Raw genomic sequence first — 20052 nt, 5'->3', positions numbered from 1 at the left:
AACGAGACGACTAGTAAATGAGAGGTCTATAATGCAGAGCAATTTTTAGGTTTTGGGAGAGAACTGAAACCCTAGGGGGGGGAACATGTTAGCGCCACACAGAGATACCAGAAGCTCATTTAGGGAGCCAGAGCTATTGAAATTCCTGCTGGTTGCTGGGCCGCTGAGCCACCTATTTTGGAAAAAGGTGAAGGAAGAAGGGGTAGGAGGGGGGATTTTTCAAGACGAAGATAGTTGTAAGTGGAAAAGGAGGAGATATAAATAGGAACTAGGGATCCTTGATTGGAGGATCGTGATTAGCTAATGTGAGCCAGCTGGTTTAATTATGAGCACGTACTCCTCTCGAAATTAGTTTAATAAATTAAACTTCAATTCAAGAGTTCACGCTTAGCTCATGACTTACGAAAGCTCATTTGGCATGCTGTCCCAGGAGAGAGCACTGAGCTCAAGGCATTCCTCGAGTCCAGGGCTCCCTTCCTTTGTGGGGGAGGGGAGATTGAGCTCAGGGCGATCTCAAAACTCCTCAAAAAGCAAATGCTAGTGACAGCAGCCGTGTATAGACTTAAAAACCCAGCAGAAAGCAGGAAAAATGCTATAACCCGCTGCTGGATATATCATGAGGTAATAAGATGATCAAGAAGAAAAGCAAAAAGAGTTTGTTAAAGAGGCAATAGACAATTATGCTATGGAAATGATTAGTACAGCAGAAGCACTTGACGCTGGCAAAGGGATAGCTGCTGGAAGTAGTGGTTATGGTTTGAGCTGAAGCGCTTGGTGCTGGCCTGAGAAAGGGAAAAAAATAATAAAAATAAATAACATTGATAAACTATACGGTTGTTATACGAGTAAATGTTATATGCTACACAAAATAATACTCAAGATAGTAAATAAACTGCTATGCAGAATACGTGAATTAAAAGAACCTGGTGTATCAAAGGACGCGGGCAGATGGGGGCAGTAAGTGAAGCTCTTGTGAGAGTTGAGGCTCATATTTATCCGTGCGGCAATCCGAGCTAGCAAAAAAGTAAAATGGAGAGAGGTTAGCTAAAATAGGAAGCAAAAAATAACAATAAAGCTAGAAAGAAAATGCGAGAAATACCTAAATATGTTGAACGAAATGTATTAATGGACTGTTAATTAAATAAACACAGAGTAGATGTTGAAGACTAACTGTCTGAAATAACTAAACATTGGTTGGATCGGTAAAAGGTGGAACTAGTATGCAGAAATTAAACAAGGTAAACATGAATATATTATACAATACTTTGCAGAATGTACTAACTATACAATAAGAAAAGATTTTGGAGTGAAAGAAGCGAGCAGCTCTGGCTCTAGGGGAAGAAACAAGGGGGAGCGCTGCAGGAAAAAACATGATTATTAAGCATAATACGAACATGAAAAAGTGGATGTAAATGGACTATGCAAATATTCTGTCAATACTGGTGACTGTTATACAGAAAAACTGGTGTGGCGAAAGCGTTTGGTGCTGGTAGGGGGATAGGAAGGTGAGGGAAAACAGATAGGGCTCTTGTTAGAGCCGAAGCCCTTGGTGACTTGGTGAATCAGGGCCGTAAAGAGGATTTGAAAGGTTTGAACCATCTGATGGCTTGTTCTAGGGGAGTAATGAAGGAGTGATCAATGTTGGGCTGGGCGGTTTGATAGAACCGTCTGAGCTTCTTTAAGGTGAAAAGGACTGAGGCAAATGTAGGTTTTAAAAGCTTTAGAGGACCAACGACCAAGGGTCTGGATCTAATGCTGGGAAAGCCAGTTGGTAGCTGCAGTCGTTGCAGCGCCAATTCTGAACGAGTGGCTAGAATATGGTTCCGGAGGGAATCCTAAGAGGCGGAGGACTTCTTTGAGGTGTTTCTGGAACCAGAAACGCGTTACTGGACGGTTAGCGTCGTCAGTAAAAAGAGGGGCTAGAGGGTTTGTTTCATGTAGTCTCCTTTAGTTAAGGTATGCTGTGATGGATTGAAAGAGGTGGGTGGGGGAGGGCATATTGAAAATGTAGATAAAATGTCATTTGTGGAATTGATCTGTTTTACTTTGTTTGATGAGGAAAGTTAGATCTGCTAAGGTGGGATGGATGGATGGGTTGAATTTGGATGTTACGGTGAGTTCTGAGCATCTGAGGAAGCCAAAAAAAGCTAGAGTAAATATGGCGTCTAAGTTGCGAGCTTTGCTAGGGGAGATGTAACCTTTGCGTAATGTGCGAATGCATGCGGAAAGGGTGTTGAGAGTGATGGGTTGTCTAGAATCTGGGGTGGTGGGATGAGTTCTTTGAATGCTTTTGATGAGGAGAGAAGTTTGTGAATTAGAAATGGCGTCAGAGGGTGATCCGTGGATTAATTAGAGAAAGAATTGGAACCCGCTGAGGTAACTTTTGATGGAGCTAGCTTGGATGCGTTTGACTATGTGTAAGTGCGAAATGAAGGAAGTAATAGAGAGTAGGGAAAAATTGGGGAAAGGTAAATGGTGGCTGTTGTGAAAGTGTTTGAATGTGTTCCATACTGTGATGTATGCCTGAAGGGTTCTAGGGGCTACGGCCTGGAGGTTAAAGTATAGGGAGGTTTGGCGGAGACTAAAAAGGGGGTGAAAATTTCTGAGAAGGGAGGGACAGGCGTTGGGTTGGGGTCCACTTCTGGAGCCAATGACCAGAATTTCTGGAAAGAGAAATGAGACAGAGAGTCAGCAATTAGATTTTTGCAACATGGTACATGTTTAGCTGACATAAGAAATTGTTTTTTCGCTGATGTCCAAATGAGCCATCTTAGGAGCGGCATTGAAGGTGGTGAATGAGAATGCCTATTATTTATACATTGAACTGTGGCTTCAATGTCGCAATGAATGAGAATGCTAGAAGTGGACCATTCGTCTCCCCATAATAAGGCGGCTGCTACAATTTGGTATAATTCGAAGAGAGCTGATGAATGATGGTTTTTTAGGGTGGCCATTAATTGAGAGGGCCAAGTGGCAGCAAAACAATGGCTTTTGTAATAACCCCCAAAGCCAACTAATGGAGCGGCATCCGTATAGAGGTTGATATCTAGTGGGAAAGCTAATAGGTCACTGTAGAAAAAGGAACAGCCATTCCATTGTTTAAGAAAGTCAATCCATAAGCAAAGTTTATTGCGGCTAGGTTTAGAGAGACAAATTGAATCTTCTAAACCGTGTATTGAAGTGGATAGCTGGAGGAGGTGAGTTATGAAAGGATGTGACCTTGTGGAATGATTCGCATAGCAAAATTGAGGTGGCCTAGGATAGATAATAGTTCACGTTTCGTGCATGATTGTTTTTCTAAGAATATGAGGGAAAGAAAAATGATTCGATCGATTTTCTCTTTAAGAATTGATGCTTGGAATTTGTGTGAATTCAAGTTGATGGCTAGGAGTTCGATTGATGTACTGGGTCCAGCTGTTTTTTCTTCAGCGAGAGGAACACCTTGGTCAGTGAAAACCTTTTGGGTGATCTCTATGTGTTTGGCCGGAGGTGATGTTGGAGAGGGGGGGGGGGTAATTAGAAAGTCATCTAGGAGGTAAATGATATGAGGAACTCTATAGTTATTAGTTAGAATCCAGCATAAAGCTTCTGACATCATATCAAATATTTTTGGGCTACTTTTGCAACTGAAAGTAAGTCGAACTGCAAAGTAGAATTGTGAACGTCAATGGATGCCGAAAAGGTGCCAGAGCCTGGGTGGATCGACATGATTATGAAGGCGGAGGAGATATCAATTTTTGCTAGCCAGGAATTGATACCTGCTATTTTAATTAAAGATATGGCTTGGTCTATATTGTGGTGGTTGAGTGAATATTCTTTTAATGGGATGGTGCTGTTAATGCTAGAGAAACAGGAATCGTGAGGGGATGAAAGATCAATGATTAGGTATTTTTTTAACTGAGAATTTGCGGGTATGTAATCATTCAACTCGCGTCACCAATGGGGGAAAACAGTACAGATTACATTGGTATATCGGGAAAAAGCAATGAAAAACTCAGAAAGTGTGAAAATGCGGGACTGAATGTTACCTCAGGATTTGAGCGAAACAGAAAAGTCGCCGCAATTTACCTTGCGGTCTGCTGCAGGGGGTGCTATTGGTGAAAGGAGAGTGATTAAATCAATATCCGCACCTGATAGGATTTGGTTGCGTGTGGGGTTGGAGATGGGTGGAGGCTCCATGGTGAGTTCATTGTGCGGCGGAGGTAGGGGCGTGGCAGTGTTAAGAGTGAAAGGAGGACGTGCTAAAAAAAAACTTGTGACTGGAGTGCTGGATGCTGGCCTGGGATGTTGCTGGGGTGAGCTGTGGTGAGAGAAAAAGAAGAGTGGTTAATAGCAGGGTTTTGGGAAGGAAAAGGCAGGTTAGAACACATAGGACCTGGGGCAGGGGTTTGAGAAGAAAAAGGGAAGTTTTGGTTGCTTGAAGGAGTGAAAGTTGGAGGGTGAGCTAGAACATTAGAAGTGGAAGGAAAATGAGGGCTGGTAGTAGAGCTAAGAGGGGCAGGAGGCCAGGAAAATGGGGTAGAGAAGGGAACGGCGAATGAGGTAGTAGGAGGATTGTTCTGGGTAGAGTCTTGTTGTGTAGGATTGGGTGTCGTCGGATGATGCGGGCATGCTTCATGGAAATGTGAGCTTGAAGGGGCATGGCTTGAAGTGTGCTTCTGTTTTGATTTTCTCTTTCCTGCTGTCGGTTGAGGGTAGGGTGTGAAAAGAGAGCTGCTTTTTTGGATAGCTGGTCTGGCTGAGGGGCTTGCGGAATGATTGGAATCTGATGTTGCTTTGTCGTAGAGTTTGATGAGTTCCAGTTTATTTAAGGATCTGGGAGCATGGATACCAAGTTCGGAGTTTCAAGAGTTCGATGACGGTAAATCTTCTCGACGGGTGGATGGAGGATATGGCAGAGATGTAAGATAAGGTGGGTGAATTATTATTTCTTCGAGTCGAAAGAGAAGGTGATCTGTGTCGTGAAAGTCTGGTGTATTAGTGGGTGATGCGACGGCCTCGCTCTGCGGCCTCGGGCTCGGGTTGGGAGCTCGGTGGAGCTGATTGTTGTGGGGCTGGGGTTGGAGGGTCAGGGAGAGTAGGGCTGTTTGTGGGGTTTTCCGTTTGAGGGTTGAAAGTGATGTTGATGTTGTTGTTGTTGATGTCCATTGCTTCTTGATAGGGTTGAGATTTGTTATTGAAAGGACTGGAGCTGAAGATGTTGGTGGAGCTGGTGATATTTGAAATCGCTGTAAAGTTAGTTGGAGGATGAGCAGATAGATTTCTTGTTTGCTAGGTATCGATTTAGCAGTCAGGCTATAAGATACGAGTCTTCAAGATGAAGATAGTTGTAAAGGATGTACAAGTTGGAAAAGGCTGAGATATATATAGGAACTAGGTATCCCTGATTGGAGGATCGTGTTTAGCTAATGTGAGCCAGCTGGTTTAATCATAAGCACATACTCCTCTCGAAATTAGTTTAATAAATTAAACTTCACTTAGTGAACAGAACCTGCATAAACTTTGAATAACAGGTAATAAATTTATAAATAACATTCAGTTTGTGGCACAGAGTGATCGTTTGGGAGCTGCTCTGGAAGTGAACCGCTCTTAGCAGTGAAAATGAAACCGAAAGCGTTTCCAGTGTTGCCAGATGTAGCTGACTGATTCCAGCCCAAAAAGTATCCAAAACAAGCTGGATATGTCAAGCTGGATATATCTGTCCATACTCTCAACCTACTCTTGATTGTGGGTCGAGAGTAAAAAGAGAGATCATTGTTATGTCTTTCTTGCTCAGAAGATGCTAACCTTACTACTAAATATCTTATCTTGTAAGTCATGATTCAACTCAAATATCTTGAGAACTAATGATAAAATAATCTATTTGAAAATGGAATGCATTCACTCAATTAAAGCAAATTCAGTAGTCTACTTTTTAAAAGAAGCACCCAGATATGCACAAATTATGTACCAAGTTTGTATTTTGCTTGAGTGGTCATTAAATTAATAGGATCTGGATTAAGTAAAGAGTACCCAATTGTTAACCAGTTCACAACTACCACCAAGGACAGCGCCAAACTAGATTGCACATAAGGAGTTATACCTTAAGAAACTTCTTTAAGTTATGATTCCGAGAACACAGGAAAGGTATACCTTTATTTAAGAAAAAAAAAAAGCGTATTGGTAGTGCACAAAGAGACGTTATCAGACGTTATAGACGTTACCTTGGAAATGTTTATATATATATATATATATATATATATATATATATATATATATATATATATATATATTTATATATATATATATATATATATATATATATATATATATATATATACATATATATATTTTATATATATTATATATATTAAAGGACTTAGCTTTTAAATTAAGACCCAAATCAACAAACTGCTAACACAGAGTATATTTAAACATCTGGGTAAGTACCAGCAAATTCACAAGAGCTTGCTTACGATAAAATGCACATTGTTTCCCATATTATTACAAAAAAAAAAAAAAGGATGTGACTGTCATCAAAAGGCAACCAAGGATTTATTAAATGTATTTTGATATATGAACTTCTTTTTTCTTTACAGCTTGCCAGTTTTACAGCACATTGAACAATTTCCAGGTGTGCTTCATTACCAATTATCCCAGCATATAAGCACACCTGGAGCGAGCAAACGCCATCCTTTTCGCTTCAGAGACTTTCTGATCGAGTCGATGAGGGTTCCTCCTGCTGTGGTTCCGAGCAAAGGAGAGCATTCTCCCGGTCCAGAGTGTGTAGACGCATCGGCAGACGGTCAAGCTGGGGTTCTCCCTTGCCTGGGGTTCTTTGGGTCCGGTCCTCCAGAGCGGTGCGTATAAAGTTGCAAACTTCACAGAAAGAGCAACACAGTCATGCAGCACGTCATTTTCAGGACGGCGCTCCGACTGTGTGTTTCTGGATGCGGTGGTTTCCTGTCCTCAGATGATGGGCACGGGCACTGCGTTACATGCCTGGGGGGTCCAGCATGTTAATGTGCTGCTCGCGGGCAGTTCATGTCGTCATTGCGATGCCATGACTGTTGCGCAGTAAAGATCGCAGCTAGCCTTTGCAAAAGGGCGAACCACCCCAGTTGTCCCCTGTTCTGCAGCGGGCACTCGGGCAGATCTGAGGGTCTCAGTGAGAGATAATCCGTCGCCCACGGGCCCGCGGACCTCCCGCTCCTCTAAGCGCTCCATCCAAGCTTCGGGCGGGGGAAGCGATCCGTCTAACAGATGGTAGCCCTTACGCCCGATGACACCGGGGACCAGACGTCCACTGCGGCATCGGAGGGTGGGCTTTCATTGTCCGATGATTATCCAGACCCGCTTGCCCCCTCCAGGCAGGTGAGCGCTGTCACAACGGATCCTGAAACGGACATGTTAGTCGTGCTTTTCTGGGCTGCTTCGGCCGTGGGTTGGAGATGGTTTATCCCCCAGCTCCGCAGCCGGACCGACTACACCTGGGCAGCTCATTATTGGGAGTGCGTTGATAGTCAGCCCTTTAAAAGGCGTCTGAGTAACGCATATGACATCCTGAGTGCAGGTGAAGCCTCTGTGGTCTGAGAGAGTTTCCTTTTTGTCCCTGGTTGGCCTTCTGTTGGTGAGCTGTTTGCTTTTTTTGTAGCTCTTAGCTAGTTTTAAGTGATCGTCTTAACAACTGCTTTGATTATTAGAAAGGTGTATGCGTGTGCGCATGAAGTGACATGTGCCGTTCGTAAAGTGTGCTCTAGCTTGGGTGAGTTGGTGATTTTTAGGGTTTTTCATTAGTTTTCAAAAATAATCTAAAGGATGCTTTTATTATTAGGAAAGTGTGTGTGTTTGTGAAGAGGTGAGCGCTGTTCGCAAAGTCTGTTTTAGCCTATGAAACTCATCTAGGAGGTAAGAAGTTTATTTGGATTTCAAAGAAGGGTTCGTTCACTTTTTTTAAAATCCTTTTTTCTTTCTCTTAAATTTGTATTTTTAGGAGGTGCGGCTTAAAGGTGCTAGCTGTTGTTTCACCGCATTTATTTGCGGCTGTTTTTCTAAAACCGGTCTAATCTGCTGCGACTGCTCTTCGCGGACATTCCCTTTTTAATTACTATGGTGAACTTTTTATGTACTGTATCTTGCTCTTAATCTACCATCCATGTTCAACGTGATCCTATATGAGTCATTGTGAATTCTGTCCTGTGATTTTTGTGCAGTTTGTTTCCTGTGAGTATTTTTGGCTGTGTATATCCACAGGTGGGCGGATGAGCTGTAATATTGATGCTGAATTGAAGTGGGGTTTGTTGAATTCTATGGGTGTAATTTGTCACTTGCTTTAATCTTTTGTATACACTGATTTGCTGTGTTTGCTGAGTGTCCCCGTCTGTTAGTGCCATTTATTGCAGTCCATTTGCACCGAAGCTATTTAATAGGTAACTGTGAAAGCATTTTAAAATTGTTTTAAGGTTTTGTATGCCATAGTGAATTTAATAAATTTTGTATTACGTTTGTAAGTCACGTCTCCGAACCAGCAGGGTCCTTCATATTGTTGTAACTTTTGTGTTAATCAAACAAGTTTTTTTTTTAGATAGATGTTCCTGGGTAGTAACCTAGGTGGCGTAGTCGGGTTTTACTAAATTATAGCCAAGGGTTACACATGCGCTAGCCACCTACCAGCACTACCAAGCGCAGGCCGAGCTGCACGAGGGTGGGTCCAACCCAGCCTTACGAGCTTTGCACCGCCGCCGACTTAGCTCTTCGGACTAATGAGTCCACTGCGTGTGCGTTGGGGGGGACAATGTCCACATTAGTGATCCAGGAGCGCCACCCCTGGCTGATATGCGCAAAGTCGACAAAGTCCGCTTTCTTGACTTCCCCATATCCCAAGCCATGTTCGGCGACACCGTCTGTGAATTCACCCAGGAAATCAAGGCGGTGAGAGAGCAGTTGATGGGTGATGTCTTATCGGCGGTCCGTAGCCCGCTCCGCCCGCCATGCCATTCATACCTGCTCCTCGCCAAAGGCGCCCGCCTACGAGAGCTGCCCCGCCCCCGCACACGCCTCTGGCGAAGCGAGAGCGTCGAGCACTTCGGAAGCAGGCAGCCCCCCCCCTGCCCAGAATGCCGCTAAGTCTGGCAACGGACCGCGAAGCATTCCTGGGACAGGCCATCTGGAGAAGAGGGAACTTGCTCTTTCCCCGCTGGAGGGCAGGGCCCCATTTCCAACGGCACTTTTTACTGCCATGAAAACATCAATGAAGGAGCACTTTTTCACATCCCCGGATGTGACAGCATGAACCTTGCCAGTCCGGGACACGCTGCCTTCCAGCTCGCAGGTTCTAAGTGCTTCGCCAGTGGCTCATGAGCACTGGGGGGACGGTCTCCTTTCCCTCACCCCTCTAGCCCCCTCTCCGGAGTCCGGGTGCGGAGCCAGAGCGAATCGCTCTCCTCCAGCTCTTCCGCGGGACCCTCGCGCTTCCCGGATCAGCACACCCACTCTGCGCTGCCCCACCGCTTGTACGTCAGCGGTTGTAGCGATGACTCCATTAGCGAGGGCTCTGCCTGCCTGGTTAGTGCGGGCCAGCCCCTCGGGGTGGCTCATACGCACAATCAGACTCGGTTACGTGATTCAGTTCGCGAAGCGCCCCCCCAAGTTCACGGGCATGTATTTCACCAGGGTCAACCCCCTGTCCGCCCCTGTCTTGTGAGAGGAGATTGCTGCCCTCCAGGCGAAGGGTGCAATCGAGCCAGTTCATCCAGCCGAGATGGAGAGTGGGTTTTTCAGCCCATACTTCATCGTACTCAGAAAGAGCGGTGGGTCACGACCAATCCTTCTGCGCATTTGGGCCGCTGTCTGCACAGGCTGCCATTCAGAATACTCACGCAGAAGCGCATTCTCCAATGCGTTCGTCCTCGGGATTGGTTTGCAGCCATAGACCTGAAGGATGCATATTTCCATGTCTCCATTCTTCCACACCACCGCCAGTTTCTGCGGTTTGCGTTCAAAGGTCGAGCTTGGCAATACAAGGTCCTCCCCTTCGGGCTCTCCCTGTCTCCGCGGGTCTTCACCAAACTCGCAGAGGGTGCCTTAGCGCCCCTTTGGCTCGCGGGGATCCGCATACTCAATTATCTTAACGACTGGCTGATTTAGCCCACTCGCGGGAGCAATTGATTATGCACAGGGACAAGGTGCTTTGGCATCTCCGCCTACTGGGGCTTCAGGTCAACCGAGAAAAGAGCAAACTCGCCCTTCGTGTGGAGGATCTCTTTCCTCGGGATGGAGCTGGACTCGGTCACAATGGTAGCGCACCTCACCGAGGAACGCGCTCGCCTGTTGCTGGGCTGTCTGAGAGAGCTCGACAGCAAACTAGTGGTCCCACTGAAGTTCTTTCAGAGGCTCCTGCGGCATATGGCATCCGCAGCCGCCGTCACGCCGCTCGGATTGCTCCATATGAGACAACTCCAGCACTTGCTTCACGATCGAGTCTTAAGATGCGCATGGCACGCGGGCACACACCGAGTCTCTGTTACTGCGTTGTGTCGCCGCGCCCTAAGCTCTTGGAACGACCCCTCGTTCCTACAGGCCTGTGTGCCTCTAGGACAGGCGTCCAGCCATGTTGTTGTTCAACAGATGCTTCCAACATGGGTTGGGGGGCCGTGTGTCGCTGGCATGCAGCTGCGGGCCTGTGGAAGGGTGCCCAGGAGCAGCAACACGTGCTGGTCAGGACGGACAGTACGGCGGCGGCGGCATATATCAACCACATGGGGGATATGCGCTCTCGCCGCATGTCTCAGCTCGCCCGCCATCTGCTCCTCTGGAGTCACCCGCGGCTGAAGTCGCCGCGCACCATTCACGTTCCAGGCACGCTCAATCGTGCAGCCGATGCGCTCTCACGACAGCTGTTACTCCCTGGAGAATGGAGACCCCACCCTGAGTCTGTTCAGCTAATATGGGTGCGATTAGGGGAGGCCCAGATCGATCTGTTTGCTTCCCCCGAGAACGCTCATTGCCAGTTGTTTTTTTTCCCTGACTGAGGGCTCTCTCGGCACGGATGCACTGGCCCACAGCTGGCCTCGGGGCATGCGCAAGTATGCTTTTTCCCCAGTGAATCTGCTCGCACCGTTACTGTCCAAGGTCAGGGAGGACGAGGAACAGGTTCTGCTAGTTGCGCCCCTTTGGCCCAACCGGACCTGGATATCAGAACTCTCCCTCCTCGCGACGGCCCTCCCCTGGCAGATCCCTTTGAGAGAGGACCTACATTCTCAGGGACAGGGCACCATCTGGCACCCTCGCCCCGATTTTTGGAACCTCCACGTGTGGTCCCTAGACGCGAGGAAGACTTAGGTAACCTACCGACTGAGGTGGTTAATACCATCACTCAGGCTAGAGCCCCCTCCACGAGGCGCGCCTACGCCCTGAAGTGGAGTCTATTCACTGAATGGTGCGTCTCTCGCAGAGAAGACCCCCGAAACTGCCAGATTAGTGTTGTGCTCTCTTTCCTTCAAGAAAAGTTGGACAGCAGGCTGTCGCCATCCACTCTTAAGGTTTACGTGGCCGCCATCTCCGCTTATCATTTCGCGGTAGCTGGCGGCACTGTGGAAAAGCACAACCTTATCATCCGGTTCCTTAGGGGTGCTAGGCGAATTATTCCATCTCGCCCCCCTCTCATGCCCTCTTGGGATCTCGCCCTCGTTCTCACGAGTTTGCAAGCAGATCCCTTTGAGCCACTTGAATCAGTATCTCTAAGATTTCTGTCCCTGACGACAGCTCTGCTGGTCACCCTGGCCTCCATCAAGAGGGTCGGGGACCTGAAGGCATTTTCGGTCAGTGACTCGTGCCTAGAATTCGGGCCGGATTACTCTTACGTCATCCTGACACCCCGCCCGGGTTATGTGCCCAAGGTTCCTACCACCCCCTTCAGAGATCAGGTAGTGAACCTGCAAGCGACTGTCCAGTTCGCGCTCTGCGCATTATATGGACCGTACTCAGAATTTTAGATCATCTGAGCAGTTCTTTGTCTGTTATGGTGGTCGGCAGCAGGGAAGTGCCGTATCGAAACAAAGACTATCCCACTGGATTGTGGATGCCATTTCACTCGCTATTCGAGTCGAGGTCAGCCGTGTCCCCCGGGAGTGAGTGCACACTCCACTCAAAGCGTTGCATCCTCTTGGGCGCGTGCACGCGGCACCTCTCTAACAGACATCTGTAGAGCTGCGGGCTGGGCGACACCCAAGACATTTGCAAGGTTTTACAATCTGCGAGTGGAGCCGGTTTCCTCAAGAGTATTAGGTAACCCTTTGGTGATTGAGGAAACAACTCGGTAGGGTGTTGAGACACGCTTGCTGCGCCATTTTCCCTAACACGGAGATACGTGCGCCTTTTTATCTGTCAGTAAAGTTCCCAGTCAGTTGAGCCCTGTAGATTCCTCCGTGGCCCCCAGCACTGACTCAGCGGAGGAGTCATTTGCTGGCCCACTACGTTGTAGGTCTGCCTGCTGGTCAGCCCGCGTTTTGGGTATAGGTGCCTGCTATGCGTGATCCCCACTAGGCGATCCCATATGCTTATTTCCGCCACGGTTAAGTCCCCCCCTGGGCGGACCCGTGTCTTCCCTCTCCGCTAACAACTTTTTTGCTATGCGTACTCCCCCTTTTAGGGCTAGTCCATATGTAAACTCTGCCATCTATCCCCCCTTGGGTAACGGATGGCCTCCGCAGTGTCCTGCCTATCGGGATTGCACGCTTCCCAACGTACTGTCGTATTTTCCTAGAATTATCTAGATGCTCAAGACTTCCCAAAAAATATATCTTAATCCGTAAGACTTCTGTTGAAATAAGATAAATTAGGGCCAGGGACACGTTGAAGGACTGCGCCTCCCATGATGTGGGTGCATCACGCTTGCTTGACTATCCCCTCATCGGGGGCATTGGTAAGGTGCAGTCATTATGGCGCTTTCCATAGTTCTCCCATTCGTGGGTTTTCACAAAGATCAAATCCACTTATAGCACTCGAGTTCCCCAACCGAAAGGGAACGTTCGAGGTTACAGAAGTAACCCTTCGTTCCCCGAGGAGTGAAACGGAAGTGCTATACTCTTTCGCCATAATGACTGTCCCTTAGCTGTTTGAAAGTCTCTTCAGCTTAAAAGGATGGCATTTGCTCGCTCCAGGTGTGCTTATATGCTGGGATAATTTGCAATGCAGCACACCTGTGCAAGCTTACGCTGCCAATTCATTCATTCATTGGCCCGTTCAATACTCTTTAAGACAAGCGGCTTCTGAACCGAAACCTCCCATTCGTGGATTTTCACAAAGATCAAATCCACTTATAGCACTTCCGTTCCCCTCCTCGGGGAACGAAGGGTTACTTCTGTAACCTCGAACGTTATACAGTATAACTGTATTGTGTGAATACATTTAAACAATCCTACACGAAGAATTCTGCTAAAATGTATGCCTTTCTCCGAAAAGTAAAAAAATAAAAATAAAAAAAAGTTAAAATATTTGAAGCTATAACGCTATAAATACTGAACCAAGCATTTAATGATGATATAATGGTGATTTATATGTTGTCTGATTTTGGTTGGTTGTGTGAAGGATTTGAATTAAAAACTTAAATATTAAAAACTTATTCAAGTATAACTTTTGTTTTCTTTTAGTGTTATTCAAAGGGCTGTAATGAAATACTGGTCCATTGGGTCCCATGTCCATTATGGTAATCTCACCTTTCTTGGTTAAATGGCACATAATTTGTCTTTAAAAGGACAGATTAAAAACCTATTTAATTTAGCATAAATTGGGTGTTATTTACAAGTGCTATTTTCTTAAACAATGACTGATCCATAAGTCATATGCTTTGTTACCTTCTTAAGTACATAAATATGATTGTATATACAATATGGGTTTTACATTTGAATGAAAATATGATACAACATAATATAAACAGCCTTCAATGTTAACTATGATACGACTATGATATCGATCCAAGATGGCGGCGCGTGCACAACGCGAGGCTCAGGGTGTCTCCAGTTTCTGCATTTTTGCAGTATTATTCCTGCTCATTTCGGGTATGTTCGTGCAGAACAGTGGTGGCTTTACATCGTACACCCGACAGGAGCTTTTGGATATTGGTTTGTGCATTCCGGACAGTTTTATTAGCAATCTTCGACTCATCCATGAGATTGCCAGAACACCCCGGGCTGGGCGCCCTGCCCAGCCGGGCAGAAGTGCTCGCAGACCGCGCAGAGAACGTAAACAAAGACGGGGGAAGCGCGGCGGGCTAAGAGCTAAGCTAAAGCTAACACCACAGCAGCTGTCTTTACCCAGCATCAACCACAGCAAAAGATTATGGAACTGAAACGTCATGATTTTCACAGAAACATGGCTAAACAGCGGGATACCAGACAACGCTGTATCACTAACGGAGCACCACACATTCCGAGCGGACAGAACGGCGGATGACTCCGGTAAGACCAGAGGCGGAGGATTATGCATTTATATTAACAAAGCTTGGTGCACAAACTCTGTCGTCGTTGGGAGACATTGCTCTGCTAACCTGGAATTCCAAATGATTAAATGTAGACCTTTTTACCTACCACAGGAGTTCACATCCACCATAATATCTGCTGCTTATGTTCCCCCCGACACTGATGCAAAGCTGGCTATGAACGAACTTCATGCAGCCATCAGCAAACAACAGACTGCTCGCCCAGAGGCTGCTTTTATTGTTGCGGGGGATTTTAATCACTCAAACTTAAAGACAGTGCTCACTAAATTCCATCAAAAAATTCTCTGCCACACAAGGGGAAACAAAACATTGGACCATGTTTACACAAACATAGCTGAAGCCTATGCTGTGACCTTCCTCCCCCACCTGGGTCAGTCAGATCACCTTTCTTTGTTCCTTACCCCCAAATACTCACCCCTCATCGACCGTGTGAAGCCATCAGTGAGGACCATCAAAGTGTGGCCAGCGGGGGTAGACTCTACACTCCAGGACAGGTTTCAACACACAGACTGGGGTATGTTTGCTTTCCAGGCCACACATGGCTCTCACACAGACATTGACAGTTACACTTCCTCTGTTCTGGAATACATCAACACCACCATAGACAGTGTTACAACCCAGAAACAAATCACCACATACCCGAATCAGAAGCCATGGATGAATAAGGAGGTGCGCCTCCTGCTAAAGGCACGCAACTCTGCGTTCAGATCAGGGGATGCACAGGCCTACAGCACTTCCAGGGCTAATCTGAAGAGGGGCATCAAAAAGGCCAAGCACTGCTACAAGCCTAAGCTAGAGGAGCACTTTTCCAACTCTGATCCTCGGCACATGTGGCAGGGCATCCAGGCCATCACCAACTACAAACCCAGCCAGTCCACACCCACAGCCACTGACGTCTCCTTCCTGAACGAGCTAAATGACTTTTATGCCCTTTTTGATAGAGACAATAAAGAACCCTACACCAGGATCACTTCCTCCACCGACCACTCACCTATCAAACTCACCTCCTCAGAAGTACACACTGCACTGAGTCGTATCAATGGGCTTAAGGCTGCTGGACCAGACGGTATTCCTGGGCGTGTCCTCAAAGTATGTGCAGAACAGCTCGCACAGACATTTTCAACCTGTCGCTCAACCTAGCAGCTGTGCCAATATGCTTTAAAACCACCTCTATTGTGCCAGTGCCCAAACACTCCAGCCCAACATGCCTGAATGACTACCGGCCTGTAGCACTCACACCCATCATCATGAAGTGCTTCGAGCGGTTGGTCCTGGCACATCTAAAAGACCCTCTGCCATCCACACTGGACCCACATCAGTTTGCCTACCATGGCAACAGGAGCACAGATGATGCAGTCTCTATAGCACTGCACTCTGTGCTCACAGACCTGGACAATAAAAACACTTATGCACGAATGCTGTTTGTGGACTTCAGCTCAGCATTCAACACTTTCAAACCCTCCAAGTTACTGATCAAACTAAGGAACCTGGATATCGACACATCACTTTGCAACTGGATTATGGACTTTCCGACTTATGGACTTTTCAGGCCACATCTGCTCCACCACCGTCACACTCAACACTGGTGTACCACAGGGCTGTGTGCTGAGCCCCTTCCTCTACTCCCTTTTTACCGTTGATTGTAGGCCTGTTAATAGATCCAACACCATCATCAAATTTGCAGATGACACCACAGTGTCTAATCAGCACCAATGATGAGACGGCCTACAGGGAGGAGATTGGCCACTTGGTGCACTGACAATAATCTGCTCCTTAACACCAACAAGACCAAGGAGCTCATTGTGGACTTCAGAAAGGGACGAACAGGCTCACATGATCCCATCCACATCAATGGGATGGCCGTTGAGCCTGTCTCATCCTTTAAGTTCCTGCGGACCCACATCTCAAAGGACCTTTCCTGGTCCACCAACACCTCCAGCCTGATCAGTATTCTGAAGGACACCTTTCACCCCGCTCACAGACAGATTTCTCTACTGCCGTCCGGCAGGCGCTTCAGGCTCCCTCAGACAAAAACCAGCAGACTGAGGAACAGCTTTTTCCCCAGAGCTGTCTCCCTCCTGAACTCTGCCCCACACTGACTCTTTTGCCCCCCCAATACACCCCCACTCTCCTCTAACTTAAACTCCTCGCAATAACTGCATTGTTTAACATTTGCACGTTTAAAATTTGCACATTCACTGCACCACATTGTACTGTTTACTTATTAAACTGTACATACCCACCGCATATGGGCATTTGTAATTATGTACACACCCAATATACATATACACTTGTAATCATGCTTATTTATCTGCATACTACTGATTATTAATAGCAACCTGTACATATATATATATATTGTAACATATACTCTTGTAATCATGTTTATCTATCCCTGTACATATATTCATATATTATAACATATACACTTGTAATCATGTTTATCTATCTGCACACTACTGATTATTAATAGCAACCTGCACATATATTTGTATATTGTAAATCTGTTCATAGCTTATCCAACCTGTATATAATGTTCATAGTACATCCATCTGTAAATATCACCATAGTTTTCTATAACTGCACTTTATAACTTATTCCTGTATCCTGCACTTGCTGCTATTGCACTGCTGGTTAGACCTAAACTGCATTTCATTGCATTGTACTTGTACATGTGTAATAACAATAAAGTTTAATCTAATCTAATCTAAACTTCATTTTAGCTGTCCTCCCCATTTTGTCTGGGACAGTTGTAGAAGCCGAAAAGTGTTCATAAACCATGTCAGAATCTACAATTGTTTGTAACATATATCAGAAACCAAATGTATAATTTCTGTTTTTTGTTCATTTTACCAGTTCTTTTAGCCAAAAGACCTGGCCCCCATCTTGAGAACCACAGGAGAACATAGATGGTGACTGTGTCATAAAATAAAGTCTACTAATAGTTCTGTTTGCCAGCTTGGTTGTGCAAAGAAAATGTTTTCTTCTTCCCATGAAACTGGGTTGTGTGAACAACAATAAATTTAGAATGGAATGAAATGAGTGTGTAAAAGTTCATTCATTCATTAATTTTCCTCGGCTAAGTCTCTGATTTATCAGGGGTCGCCACAGCGAAATGAACTGCCAACTACACTGCATATGTTTTACACAGCAGATGCCCTTCCAGTCACAACCCAGTACTGAGCAACAACCATACACACTCATTCACACTCATACACTACGGCCTATACAGCATGTGTTATGGATTGGAGCACCCGGAGGAAACCCACACAAACACAGGGAGAACATGCAAACTCCACACAAACACTCCAAATGACCCAGACGAGACTCAAACCAGCAACCTCCTTGCTGTGAGGTGACCACTGAGCCACTGTGCTGCCTTGCTTAGATTTAATAAAAAGTAAACAAAAAGTATTTTGTGAATTAAAGTCACGTTGTGGAATTTGTTGTTTGGTGAAATTGTTGTAAGATAAAAAATTACTATTTGTTATACACTCTAAAGTACTAGTATAGTAACAGTTTAACTTTTAGCTCTGTCAGGGCCCAGTGTTTGATACTGAACACTGTTTTTATAGAAGCTGTAGAATATCTTTAGTAGTGCTTTGGTCATATTCAAGGTATAGCCACTTTTGGTATTATGAATAAGTTTCTGTTAACACTAACCAAATTACTGAATCAGTACACTTTTCTGCATACAATGAAATGCATACAAATGAAAGTTTGTAAAGTAATTGAATAAAAAGAAAAACAGAGTGTGATCCAAATTTAAGAGTTAAAAGTTCATATAAAAGTTAGTCAAAACACATGTATATACATTTTTATTTATTTATTTATTTATTTATTTATTTATTTATTTATGAGGTCAAGCAACCTGGCTTTTTTCTTGCAAAAATAAGCGTGCATTTAATTTCCACAGTCTTAAGTTTATGTAAATTATCTGTAGCTTTTAGTTCGTTGCAATAGTGATTGACTCTTCTAGCCATATTTGCACAGCTTTGACCTACAAGAAAGTATTTTTTTTATTTACAACCCAATTATATTGTATGTTATTGTTAATGATTTAATTGTATATTATTTTCTTCTTAAATTCTTAATTTTTTTTTTTTTTTTTTTGTAGCGGAAAATTGCAGAAGTGCTTTGGGCTGTGGGGGGAGTTAACACGTTTTACACCTAATTTATCTCAAATGTCTAAAATGAACCAACTTATTTACTTTTTGTTGACATAGCCAAGCTACTTGTCGTGTAATCACTTTTTTTGATTGCACTAGATAGTTTATTTATATATAACCCTAATTTCCAACCCTACTTTGCAAACCAAAAGAACTACAAATATGGCGCTAATGTAATAAACTTTGTGACGCTGCTGGTAAGAATTGTATTAAATTCATTATATACACAGGCACCTTTCTTTATACAAAAAATTAGACTTTATTGACTAATGTAACAAAAACTAACACCTAACACAAACACACATTCATACAAGCATAGGGAAGAGTAACGTGAGGTAAGAGGTTGAGAAGGTGTAATGATGGGAAAGCCTCTCAGTTTGTAAGAACAAACCAAGCAAACCAAATGTAATCAAATTTAATATAACCCTTCTATTGTCTCATTAGGGTTGAACTTAGCTCACATTAGTTTAGATGTTGGGAGAAAGGTGGTACTTGCGGTCTGTTTGTGATGTCCGAGCTCCCGTTGTTGAGCACGTGGTTGGCTGGCTGATCCTTTGTTCTCACAAGGGTTGTTGCTGGAAAAGTTTCTGAACAGCGAAATGTCCAAGCGCGGTATGATTCACCCTTTCTGTCTGGGTTTCCGCCTGCTTTCTTGAAGGTTTCAATACTTTGGTTTGTGAGGAAGTTGCTGAGTTTGAAGAAGGTTTCATAACAGAGGCCTTTGGAGCAGAGAGGGGAGGTTTGCTTGGAGTTGGGAGAGAGAGGGAGAGCTCCCATGCAGCGTGTTTCAGAGCAGAAAGGGTGCGAAGAGAGAGAGTTTTTGAAGAGAGATCCCAAGAGAGTTTAAACAGAGAGAGCATTTGAACAGAGTCCTCAACTTTTATAGGGCGGGTTCGGATGCACCATCCATGGAAAGTTGACCAATTAGAAGCTAACTTCCTGGAATATTAAATTTATGGGTCTTTGTCCGAGGCAGAATAATTGAGTAGGGTGAAGCTGCAGGCCCGGTGACCCAACCGCACGCTCAGACCTGCACGCTCAGACCAGCACTTCCAGACCTATCATTTTCTCAGACAGTGCCACCTGCTGTTGGGTTGGGTGAAGTGGCAGGTATCGAGACCCATGCTCAGACCAGCACTTTCTAAGAAGTAGCAACATCGGACACGTGAGTAAGGTTATTCATTTTATTAAAGCGATTCTTGAAATTAGCAGGTTTTATGGCATAAATCAATGTGACATCTTATTACACTAACAAACAATATTTCAGTGTCTGATTTGAATTAGTAAAAAGATAGCATTATTTTATGATATTTACAGCGTGCTCTTATTTTCTGTTATTGTACCATTCTGGGACACTTTTCTAGCAATGATTTCTGGCAAAATAAAAAACTTTAAAGTAAAAATGTT

At 45.0% G+C, this 20052-nt stretch overlaps 1 long non-coding RNA gene across 1 annotated transcript in view; it reads right to left on the bottom strand.

The window, feature by feature from the left end:
- Nucleotides 1-20052, bottom strand: part of LOC141375168 (uncharacterized) — a 174645-nt gene that overhangs the window by 28121 nt on the left and 126472 nt on the right. The window contains exons 2-3 of the long non-coding RNA XR_012382774.1: nt 13064-13367; nt 12698-12839 (exon numbers count right to left, since the gene is read on the bottom strand). This is a non-coding gene — a long non-coding RNA (uncharacterized lncRNA). The remainder of the gene's footprint in view (nt 1-12697; nt 12840-13063; nt 13368-20052) is intronic.

The sequence above is a fragment of the Danio rerio genome, chromosome 7 (assembly GCF_049306965.1).
Source record: "Danio rerio strain Tuebingen ecotype United States chromosome 7, GRCz12tu, whole genome shotgun sequence".
In the NCBI taxonomy this organism is placed as follows: domain Eukaryota; kingdom Metazoa; phylum Chordata; class Actinopteri; order Cypriniformes; family Danionidae; genus Danio; species Danio rerio.
The sequence above is the reverse complement of the archived record's forward strand: the minus strand, read 5'-3'. Positions and strand labels throughout refer to the sequence as shown.